Below are 11,866 nucleotides of genomic sequence, written 5' to 3'. Positions count from 1 at the left end.
AATGTCTCAAACAAACTAAGCTTAATCACTTATTATTACACATTCATTTACTGAGGCCAATGGAATTTATTTCATTCATCCTTTTTTTTCATTCATTTTCTTGACCGCTTTGTCCCCTCCGGGGTCGCGGGGGTGCCGGAGCCTATCCCAACCGCTGATGGGCGGCAATGGAATTTAAATAAAATATTATACAAGCAAAAAACTCTCAGATCCTCAAGTAAACTATTCCACAATTTAGGACCCTGAAACTGAAAGGAGGCCTCGCCGAGAGTCCTGGTTCTCACAGTGTGAAGAGATAACAGAGCTGAACCTGAGGATCTGAGAGTTGTGGAACGTTTGTAAGGACTGAGGAGATCAGACAGGTGTGCAGGTCCCAAACATTAGGACATTTAAAAACTGGAAGAAGACTCTTAAAATCAATCTATAAACCATCTGGTGGGGCCAAATGTGGCCCGCGGGCCGTATGTTTGACACGCCTGATTAAGAGAATATACATTTTTTAAGTGATTTTCTCTTTGCTATAACAAACTTCAGCTCTGCAGCTTGAAAATATTCATTTTGTCTGTCAAACTGATGATCTTCTCCAGTCTCTGAGCACGCTACTGCAAGGATGAGAGCAGAAACAGACTCAAGACCTGCTCTCACAGAGAAGCACACCCGAACTACCACAACTTTCCACCTCATCCAGATTTGGGTGACACATGCAGACACACACATACACCCAGACACACACACAGTGTGTTTTAGTCACTCCTCCAGACAGGGTCCTCCTCTCATCTCCTCTGTCATTTTCCAGCAATCAGCCGGCGAGGAAAACGTAAACACAGTGACCCCCCTCCCCCTCCTTCACCTCTGCACCCCGCCCACCTTGGCCGACCCCTGGGGCCCCTGGCCTCAGCGTCTTGTTTTTGCAGCAGACAGCAGTGAGCCTCTGGGGAGGCTGGATGGGAGCGAGCCGCTCAGACTGATGCGTCTGACACGTGCTGAAGGTTTATGATCTGATGCTGACATTCCTCCTGATGCTGCTGGACTCCCGTTAGAACCAGGTCACGTGTTTCTGATGAAGATGTCAGCGTGAAAGCTCGGAAGGTGACTGTCATGAAACAATCATTGTGTCCGTGCAAGGGACAGAAAAACAAACACCTTCCATTCAACTTCTGTCAGTTTGGGAGAACTGCCACTCAAAACCAGAGAGGAAAAGAAAAAACAAAGCTTAACTCGTACATGGATGGATGGATGGATGGATGGATGGATGGATGGATGGATGGATGGTCGGCATTTTTTTAGCATCTAGGGCCAATAAAAGTCTGCAAAGATTTGGCTCTCTTTTAGTTTAAGTTAATTTTCAAACATTTCTTTACATTCCCTTTTTCCCCTTTATGCTAATATTAGCATGTCTGGATTACCTTAAATCTGAGACACTAAAACTAAATATTAAAAAGCCTTAAAACTTTAACTCTTTAACATAATTATGAACTACATAGCGTTACCTGCAATAATGTTAGTGTGAATGCTGTAAGCTGAAACTGATGATGCTAGTGCTGATAGCTGAAAACGCTGAAGCTGATATCCAGCTAAAGTATTAGCTAAATGCCAAATTAGCCTAAAAAACAAAAAATAATAAAAATAAAACTTATGTTAGCCAAAACAGCTAGTATTAAGATTATAAAAAGCTTTTATTAGGATTTGTATGTGTCTTACAAATAACTTACAAGTTTAAATAAACTGCTCACAAAGACTTTTATCAGCATTTGTTAATCGTTTAAAAAATATGTGTTAATATTAGCAAAGTCCTCCAAATGCCTTGTAAGTTAATAACAAATATACTGATTGTGTCCCTGTTAAATGCTTATTGAGTGTTCTGCCCCCCCAGCTAAACCGTGATCTTACAGCAGTTCATCTTCACAAACCATTTATAAATCACTTGTAAGGGATTAACCCCTTAACACCTGAATTTTTTTCCTTTTTTTGTATTCAAGTAGATACTAATGAATCTTTTAGTGTCTTCATAAGCAGTTTATTTGCACTCGTAAGTCATTTTTAACGCATTTAAAATGCTAAATAACGTATTTATAAGCAGCTTAATACCACCTTACTAATACTTGTTAATGCCTTATAAGTTGTTTATTAAGGAATCTAAACCCTCGTTTAAACTGAGAGGTCCGGTATGGTCCGGTCGGCTATTTTGAGCGTTTTCATTGTTAAATGGACCCATTAAACAGTTCCATAGGAAAATGGAACAGAGCAGTTGGGTCAGAGCCGCTGTTGCCACCTGCTGATTGGCAGAAAGTGATGATGACTTTAGCAAACTCCAATATAGCGCTAAGACAGCGATTCAGTTTTTCTCTTTACGACAGTATTCATCTTCGTAATCATCTTTCAAACAACAGTAAATGTGATAGTGTTCCCCCGCTTATTCACATTTCTTCATTCTTGGTTTCACTTCGCAGAGGAGGAGCACAGGAGGAGAAGCGCAGTTGAAAAGCATCCTGCCCGCGACGCACACACACACACACACACACCCCCACCCCCACACACACACACACTCATAGCGAACCTGCATAGAGAAATGGCATCAGCTGACTCAGTAGCAGCTGGAGAATCCTCTGATAATCGCAAAGGAAAATTTGTATCCAGAGCAGCTGTTTATTTTGGATGAAATTTGAAAATTCTGCATAGAGATGCCCTCTCACACTTAACTGAGGACGGAGGAAGTCCACGCTTTTTTTTAAGGCACAGAGACAGAATTCAGAAGTTTTCTGAAAAAATTTAAAAAAAACTCTTTATGTTGAGTAATACTCCAATGTTCTTTAATAAATATGATCAGAAGTGTTTTTGTTATGTATCGACTTGAACAGACATTCTTCTCCAGTCTGTCTCAGGGCCTCAATCACACACACATCCACTCTCACATTCACACCTAGGGGCAATTTAGAGTCACCAATTAACCTATGAAGCATGTTTTTGGACGGTGGGAGGAAGCCGGAGTCCCCGGTGAAAACCCACGCATGCACGGGGAGAACATGCAAACTCCACACAGAAAGGTCCCAGCCGGGATTTGAACCGGGGCCTTCTCGCTGTGAGGCAAGAGCGCTAACCACTGCGCCACCGTGCAGCCCACAGTTTTTTTTCATTTTGGCTAAAAGTGTCATAATCCTGATTAAAAGACGACTGGAACACTTTAACAGTAGATCAAAAGAGGACCAGACTTTAATCAGAATTGTAGAATTACGTTGAAGAATTTACAATACTAAGTGACTATGGTGTAAAAGGGGAATGCTGCAAGTGCAAGAGCAAATATGATGCATGGATTTTTGCACAGATTAAAAATTTTAATGACAAAATTGAATAAACAACTGTTAAATGTTTGATGTAAGTTATTTGCTGTCCAGTCAGCCCTCGTGTTTGTGAGAAGGAACTCGTGACCTGTGGGTGAATCTGTTGGTACAGCTGATAAAACAGAGGCTGTTCCTTTGTTATCACTGTGATTCAAACATTTCTTTCCCACTCAGTGAGCACAATACCAGCCTCTTGACATCTGCAGTGACTCCACATGCATTCCCAAAGATGATTCCTCAACACGAAGAGCCAGACTCATTTTCTGTGTTAGCACGAGCCGAACGACAAAAACCCAAGTGTCAACATTCTTAAAGAAGATTCAAAATCCTACCAGTCACACATTGTCAATCCTATAGAGCAAATATGATCTCATCAAAGACTGGACCAAGCTCAGGCAAGTTTTGAGAATGCTACATGGTGCTACCTGGTACCAAAAAGTTTGGATAATGTAGTGGCAATATATAGTACCAATGGAAACAACCTTCTAAAAGATGTTTTTAAAAATCCCATCCTGAAGAGGCTGAACTTCTACACAGAAAACAGGAAATCAAATGCACCCCTACTGTCTGTTAGTCGTCAGAGCAGAAAAACTGAGCAACAGTTTCTGAGTTGGTACCCATGAAGCTACGTTTACAACCTTCAAGTGACCACGACCGATGTAAAGTTTATGTTAACGCTCATACATGCGCATTTCAGGCTTCTGTGTTCAAAACTCTCACATTCACGCGTCGCTATGCATGTTTTTAGACTGCTTTCAGGCTACTAGGGCTGGGTATTGATTATAATTTCGTTTAGAAATACATTAATAATCTACTATATGTTTTGGATATATTTACATTAATCTTATATAGTTCACATACTGTAAATGTATCAGTGAAATAATGAGATTGTTAATATCATCCAGTGTTACATGGATTCTCTAAAGGAGAAGTTCTAACTAAAATGTTCAGATCATTAACATTGTAAACATTGTTCTGCTTCTCCTGGAGGACATTTCAGTTTGACCACTAGGTGGCGATCGTGCTTTAGCATTACTCCTTATTCCAGAAGAAGACAGTATGAGGAAAAAACTATGCATTAGACCACAAATAGTTAGCTGATCTAGAGGCTAATCTGTCAGGCAAAAACAAGGCTCCAACATGGGGATTTATACTGAACTTTTTCCTACAGCATAGCAGAGGTCAATCCCCTTTATAATGGTTTCATACATTAAGTATCTAATCATCTAAAAAAATTAAGAAACTGATTTGATTTTTGTGAACTATTTAAAACATCTGCAGAAGTAAGAACAAAGACCTTTCCAGAGGTAAACATGCTGTCATCTGAAAGGCAACAATGAAGAAAATCCTCACTGAAAAAGTGAAGGAGATGTTAGTTACTAGCAGTGACTGTATATAGAGTACTGGACTGAGAAACTCCTCCCTCCTGGCATTTCAAACAGGATTTACGTGTTGGCTCCAAGAAACAAAAATCCCATTGACTTCTATAGAGAAATTAACAGCTATTACTCAGTCATTCCATTTGTCAGAAGATCATTCTTACTCTGATACATTTTTCTACCTAATCCTAATTTTATTTTTTGTGATTGTTTTTCTAAAGTTACTCAAGTTATAAAATGACCAATCCTATGCCTCAATAAAAACATGTGGTCCCCTCTGACCCCCACCTCGAACACTTGATTGACAGATTCTCCAGAGCCGCTCTCAGTGGAAGGGGTGTGGACTTTGAACAAGCTCAGTCATGATTGGTGACAGCAGTTGCCATGGAAACATTGACTGAGACCGACTCAGACCAATCGCTGTCGTCTGGTAAATGACAATTGAATTATCTTAATTTTGCTTGGGCCAGAAGTATGTCATTTTCTATACTCACCCAGTCCAGTTCTCTTTATACAGTCAATGGTTGCTAGTGATGATTCAGACACATTGTAGTTGATATGCTAGTTGAATAAATAAATGTTTCTACATATATAAAGATGTCAATATAATAAACCTTGTTGTGAAATGTTGAGTAAGTAAATGAAACCTGACTGGAGTGGCTGTGGAGCAGCGGTAGGGCGGTCGACTCCCAATCGGAAGATTGCGGGTTCCTGCCTTGCCCGTCCATGTGTCAGTGTCCTTGGGCAAGAAGCTGAAGACTGGTGCCAGTGTTCGGCAGAGGAGCCACCACCAGTGTGTGAATGTGTGTGTGACTGTGCAGCGCTTTGGGCCTTCAGCGCTACACAAGTAGACGCCATTTACATCTTAGTTTACAATGTTTTTGTTCATAACTATATCAATGATGTTTGGTTTACTGAAACTTTTTTGCATGCATGATTACAACTTCCTTCCCTCTAATTTGTCTTTTTTTGATAGAATTCTTGGTGTGTGATCTCACAAAAGAACTTCAACTTTACCTTTGATTTCATAACAATTGTCAGCTTTCATCAGCTGGTTTTGTCTGTAATGAGCTCTTCTACCCTCTGCAGAGGGTGATCAGACTAGTTTGGCATCATGAAACACTTTTATGTTTCATCTTCAGATTCAAGTGGGTCTTTTCTTCATTGGAAAACTTCCAAGTGTTTCCATGAGAGAATAAAGAACACATCTATGGTTCTGTGGAAGAGGTAAAGGATCAGAAAGCTGATGCATCTTTTGCACTAATCGTGGTTTTGCTGCTATGCTGATTGGACTGTGAATCACGGTCTGCTGGAGAGGATGGAGGTTTACCAACGAGGTTAAGGTCTGAGTGTTTCCTGAGCTCCATCTGTGCAGCTGAAGTCCAGCCGTGACACACAAGAAAAAGAGAAGACTCAGAGGATGAGCGAGCACAGCTCTGAGAAGCTGGGGGAGGTCAGTGGAGTTGAGCTGCCCCCCAGGCAAACATGGCTGAATTGTTGCACTTGAACTCTGAACTATTTATTGACTTACTCCTGAGAACTGGATTTCCCAGGAATTTAAGCTGCTCAGTTCATGTGGATAGAGACGTTCACAAAGGAGGAAAGGATGAAACCTCACAGCGCTTTTTAGCATCTACAGCAGCAATGACAAGTACTAGTACATGACAAATACTTTCTATCACTGACCAAATCCAAATCTGCTTTTACTGAAACTTCAGCTGGTCTGTAAATGCAACAAGTTTTTTGATGCATTTTCATGACTTAACCCTTTAACACCAGAGCTCCAGTCTTTATGCTCTTTGATTTACTGTAACTAATCAACCGTTGACACGATCAATGTCCTTCCAGCAAATTCTGAAGGAGAAAAGCGGCGTGAGCTTCAGAATTTGCTGGAACAACATTGATCGTGTGAACGATTGAGAAGTTAGTGTGTTAAAGATTTCATGTTTAAGCGTCACCGGCGACGCGTCAGGTGTTAAAAGGTTAAAGTGACACAACTTTTTTACCCAAAATCTAAAAAAACTGTTATTTCCAAGGCTAGGACAGAGTTTCTGAAGTAGTTCAACAGTAGTCCATTAAAAATTCCCCTCTGAGCTGTGTGCAGGGAAACCCCGCCCCCTCTTTTTGTCACCCATCCTATTGCATGCTTTCCCACTAGTTTAGAGTCCCTCACAACCTCAACCTAGCATTACTGGAGAAACAAAAATGGCGAGCATTAATGAAGCCATCCCCCTGTGCATTTTTGAGCCTGCAGCTCAGACGAGGGAAACAAAGACGTTCATGGATCTATTAGTCTGCAAGTGGAGGCATCAGAATGGAGTGGAGCAGGGAGCTAGTGGTAAATTTTCTTTTTCATGTGGCAATTTTGAGCAAAATATTTGTTAAATCATAAGAGAAATGCTACAAGAACATCTTAAAACAATAAAAACAAAAAATTTCATTGGAGTGGGTCTTCAAAAAGTCAATTTTGTAAGGAAGTGTTGGTGAAAGACCCAAATCCAAGGTTTTGGGGCATCTGGGATTTGCCCCTTTGGGGAGGGGTACTGTAAGTGTTCTGTGGCTTTGTTTGGTTTGTTTTTCAGTCATGTTCTTAGTTTTCCAGTCAGTCACTGCAGTTCCAGGTTAATAATGATTCACAGCTGCTTTCATTTCAGTTAATTGCCCTCAGTTTATCTAAGAGTATGTTTTCAGTTCATCTGCTCTGCTCCGTCACTGTGTTGGTTCTCCATGGGTTCTTGTCATGTTTTAGTTAATTCAATATTTTAAGTTTCTGCCACCAAGCCCTGTCTCCTGCCTATTGGGTCCACCATTACAAATTCAAACAACACAAATCCATCACAGAAAACCATGTTACTTTATTCCCCTTTTTTATGACATTTCAAAAATAAAGAAAAGATTTTCAAGAAAGCCAAAGAAGCATGAGTGTGATTGCACCCAACAACTCGTAACAGTGGACAGGACCTCATTTCAAGTACAAAAAGCTGCAAAATAAAGGAAGAGCAGTCTGTTGGAGCTGTCGTGCAGTTGAGGCTGCAGACGCTCTTCTCAGGCGGTCAGTCAGCTGAAAGCTCTGGAACCACAGACCTTCACTGAGGGTGGAGAAAATCACCACGTTGTCCCACTGAGGCTTTGTGACTGACACCAGCCATCATTTTTTTTCTTCTGACTTGCTTAAATGTTTAGTTGAAAGCCTAAAGTCTTTTTTAAATCTTACCAGGCTATATAGAAATGTTTTTGTCTTATTGCAGTTTGATGATGACCGAACACCTCAGAGCCACTTCTCTGCAGGGCCAGAACTGGTTGAGACTGTATGTGTGTTTGATTCAGTAAAAACACACAAGCTTAAACTCCTCTTGTGTGAGACTTCCTCAAGTCTATGAGTCTACCAAGTGATTTTCATGAGAAGTTCAGCTTTTTCACTTGTTTTCTGTGCACTTTTCCAACAACCATTTTCTGTTATCAAACTCATTGAATTGCTTAAGCCTGATTTTTTCTCATCATCATGAAGTGGCTGAGTAACAACAAAACAAATCTGAGGAAGTCCATGTCCTATAGAGAGCCTGCAGACCCAGGGCCGCTCTGAAAATTAGAACAAAGTCTGGCTGCTCAGAAGGAAAATCAAATAAGCAAACTGTGCCTAAAGCGTTTGCATGTTGCCGTATATCCCTGATACTTAGCTGCATTTACGCTTCACAAAGACACAATCTGTGTGGGACACCATCCAGAAGACTAAAGTTGTTGGAGAACTCAAGAAAATGAAAGCATTTTTCAACAAAAACAGATTATTTTAACCAAATCCCATTCTGCACTTTTCAATCATAAAGCTACTTTTTAGCACATGTAGTTGGGCTAAAACGCATGGCTGCTGTGGAGAAACTAGACTGAAGTATGCCCTCATTGCCTGGCTTTAATAATGAGTCTGAGTGCTCACCAACAGGACCTCTCTCGGGCAGATGGGTCTTCTCTGCACTCGGAGGGGAGCTTTGGTACATGTGGGAGCTGAAACAGATTTTCTCTCTGCAGCGATTAAAAGCCACAAAAGCCAGAAACTGCAGTTTGACAAGTAGAGTTGGCACAAATGTGAGCTTTTACCTCCACACACACACACTGATGCACACACACACACATGCCTTCCAACAGCTGACAAGTTTCCAGACAGAGCTGGGCCTCTCCAGGAACACACGTCTGCACAAGAACACACACTCTGAGAGAGAGTCAGCATTATTTTGTGGATTTGTTTTGGTCTGGTGCAAAAGTCTCATTGGCTCTGCCGGGCCTCGTAAACACACACAAGCGCACACTCACAGCAGAGGCCAACCACAGACGCACATGCAGAAATCCAAAGAGCTGCGAGAAAGACAAGCGAACCCCCACAAACCCCAGCACGCCTGCATCCCACTCACTCACCTCGCCTGCAGCAGTCCGGGGGCGTCTCAGTCTGAGCTGAGGATGCCGCTCTGCCTGTGGGGGTGAGTTTGTGCGTGTTGGTGTGTGTTTGTGTGTGTCGTCCAGCGGCTGCTGTGTTGTGATGTGCTGCTGAGAGCTGCTGTGGAGTGAAGAGGGAGACAGAGAGGGCAGGAAGAAAGTCAAGGAGGAGGGGAGGTAAGGTGTGCTCTCCCTGCATCCCTCTTCCTCCTCCTCCTCCTCCTCCTCCTCTCAGGAGGAGAAGGTGGGAGGACCGGCATTCGTTCCTCTGATGCTTCTGTCTGATTAGGCGGACTTTGACGAATAAAATCAAGTTCAAACTTTGCATTTCAGCAAAACCTTGAAAACCATGCAAATATCAAAGAAAGAGCTCTTGCGTTCTGATAATATTTTTACAGCATTGTCGCTACCACCCTACTACTACTTTTTATACAAACTGAGAAAAAAAATAACTTTCAAGTATTTCCATTTGTCCACAAATCTGTGATTTTCTTTTGTTAATTTCTGTTGTTAATTTCCCTCCTTTCTGAGCAGTTTTTAATACTTTTGAATTTAAATCTAATTTAAATCTTTTTATAACTTCAAAAAATATTTTTGGTCAATTTTTGTAGTCCATCTTTTTATCATTACAACTCCAGTTTCTTTTTTTAGCTGATTTTTTCTCATTGTACTGCATAACAGTTTCACAATAAAAGCTGAAAATACTCTGTTCCATGACGAAAATTTTGTCTTTTTTTACGGCGAAAATCACAAAAACTTTGTTTTTATGCTTTTTATAATATATAAAGTATATAATATTCAAAGTGTGAAAATGTGAAAATATTGAAAATCCAAAAACAAAGCAAAAATTATGTCAAAATAATGTAATTTTTTTTTTTTTTAAACTGCCGAACATCCACTAAACATTTTTTTCCATAATTTATTCTGAGGTGTATCATAATTATAGCTCTTGTTGTGTAGTTAAAAACCAAAATTTCAGAACAAATAACCTGTTTACGACCTGCAGGTTAAAATTTGAATGAAAACTATACTATATATACAGCATTATCATTGTAAACAACTGTTAGGATCGGCAAACTCACTGGTGACTTCAGAAACGAACTTGGCGGCTTCTGGATTTTATGTCCGACTTAAAAATCTTCAGGTAATTTAGCATCAAAAGTTCTTGAAATGTCTATTAGTGTCAACAGAATCCAACTTAAATTGTCAGTGTTCACACATACTGGTTGTATTAGAGACTCGTGCGACTTGGGCAGATTTGGGGCATCAGCAGTCAACCATCCGACAGGTTCAGATGATGGTCATCCTGTTGAGCATTCTTAGATTATCTTTTATGTTTGAAATACTTTTTAGAAGCAGAACGTGGCTCCTGTATATTCCTCCACATCTACCTTCCTTAACATGAGTTGAAGTGTTCCACAAGCCTTTAGAAACTATAGTTTATCAATACTTTTAGTGACAATGTTGGGAAAGTATCTGCACATATATATGAAGATGAAACATTCATGCTAAAACATGTTACCAAGTTCTTTTTTATTTGCTGGTGTTTGATAACACAAGAGTCTGAGCAAGTTTGCAACCAGATCTAAGTGACGGAGATGTTCTCATCGTTCATCAAAGCAAAAACTGCTACATAACATGACAGAAGTTGTGGCAATGATAAATAAAAAGCTCAGAGATGATTTTCAGGTGCTTAAAAGTATTTTAAAACTCAAGTCCTCTCGGACCAATAACTGCTTAGTGACATCGTGTGGCTCCAACATGGTGATGTCCACAATGAGATATATCTCTAGAGATGACATGCTAGCTTGTTGTGTACGTAAAGTTGTTCTCCATATTGGAATGGTTTAGATGTCTGTTTACTGCTGTCTTACAATTGTACAAACAGATCTAGAAAAACTAGAATGTGACTTTTTACTGGTAAATTATTACTGTCAGCTGATAAAGGAGAACTTCTAGAAAACATCGGAACAAGATCTGAGTGAGTTTACTCTTAATAATGAACGTTTAGGCTGATCTTGTAGTCTATTCAAAGTCAATGACAGCTTTAGACGGACCAGGAAATGTAGCGTATGAAAGACCGCCTGCCCGCTGTCACGTTGCTGCCCGAGTCCTTCTGATCGAGGCTGAATGGATCCACTTGTAGAACTGGAGCCTCCAGGCCCCCACCGGGTGAATTTACCCCCATTGCGTTTCGACCGCTCCAGCTGTATAATAAGTTCTAGCTGCTGCGTGCTTTAAAGTAGACGCCGCCCGGACCTCACTGGTCCAGGCCCGTGGATGGAGTGCTCCCTGACCCCTCTCTACTGTCTGCAGGACCATCGGAACCAGTGCGACTGTCCACCGGGCTGCACTGTTCTCAGTTGGATTAGGCCATGTCACGCTGATCCGGCGCAGACCAGCCCATATATAACAGGGATAGCGGTCTATGGTGATGTCAGCTACCCACCAATCCATTTATTAACACAGACCGAAGAGTCTAACAGTTTGTTTAAATCTCAGTCCGTGTGTAGATTTGAATAAAATCACAACCATAGATCAGGTATGCATTGAGTTTCCTAGATAATAACCTATTTATTATTTTAAAAGTTTGAAATGTTGTTCATTTGTTGCACTTTGTACATAAACATTATTACTATAATCCAGTGGCGGGCCGTGCATTTCACACCTAGGCCTTCAGTAGTGCTCCATCTGAATCAATCCAACCCTCATTAACTATTTTAT

The 11,866-nt window shown here is 40.8% G+C and overlaps 1 protein-coding gene across 1 annotated transcript in view; it reads right to left on the bottom strand.

Annotated features, from left to right (window-relative positions):
- Positions 1–9,348, bottom strand: part of adamtsl2 (ADAMTS-like 2) — a 42,882-nt gene extending 33,534 nt beyond the window's left edge. The window contains exon 1 of the mRNA XM_024260160.2: positions 9,125–9,348. The gene's annotated coding sequence lies outside the window, so the exon portion shown is untranslated. The remainder of the gene's footprint in view (positions 1–9,124) is intronic.
- Between the last annotated feature and the right edge of the window lie 2,518 nt (positions 9,349–11,866).

The sequence above is a fragment of the Oryzias melastigma genome, linkage group LG9 (assembly GCF_002922805.2).
Source record: "Oryzias melastigma strain HK-1 linkage group LG9, ASM292280v2, whole genome shotgun sequence".
In the NCBI taxonomy this organism is placed as follows: domain Eukaryota; kingdom Metazoa; phylum Chordata; class Actinopteri; order Beloniformes; family Adrianichthyidae; genus Oryzias; species Oryzias melastigma.
Note: the sequence above shows the minus strand (reverse complement) of the source record. Positions and strands in the feature narration are given on the sequence as shown.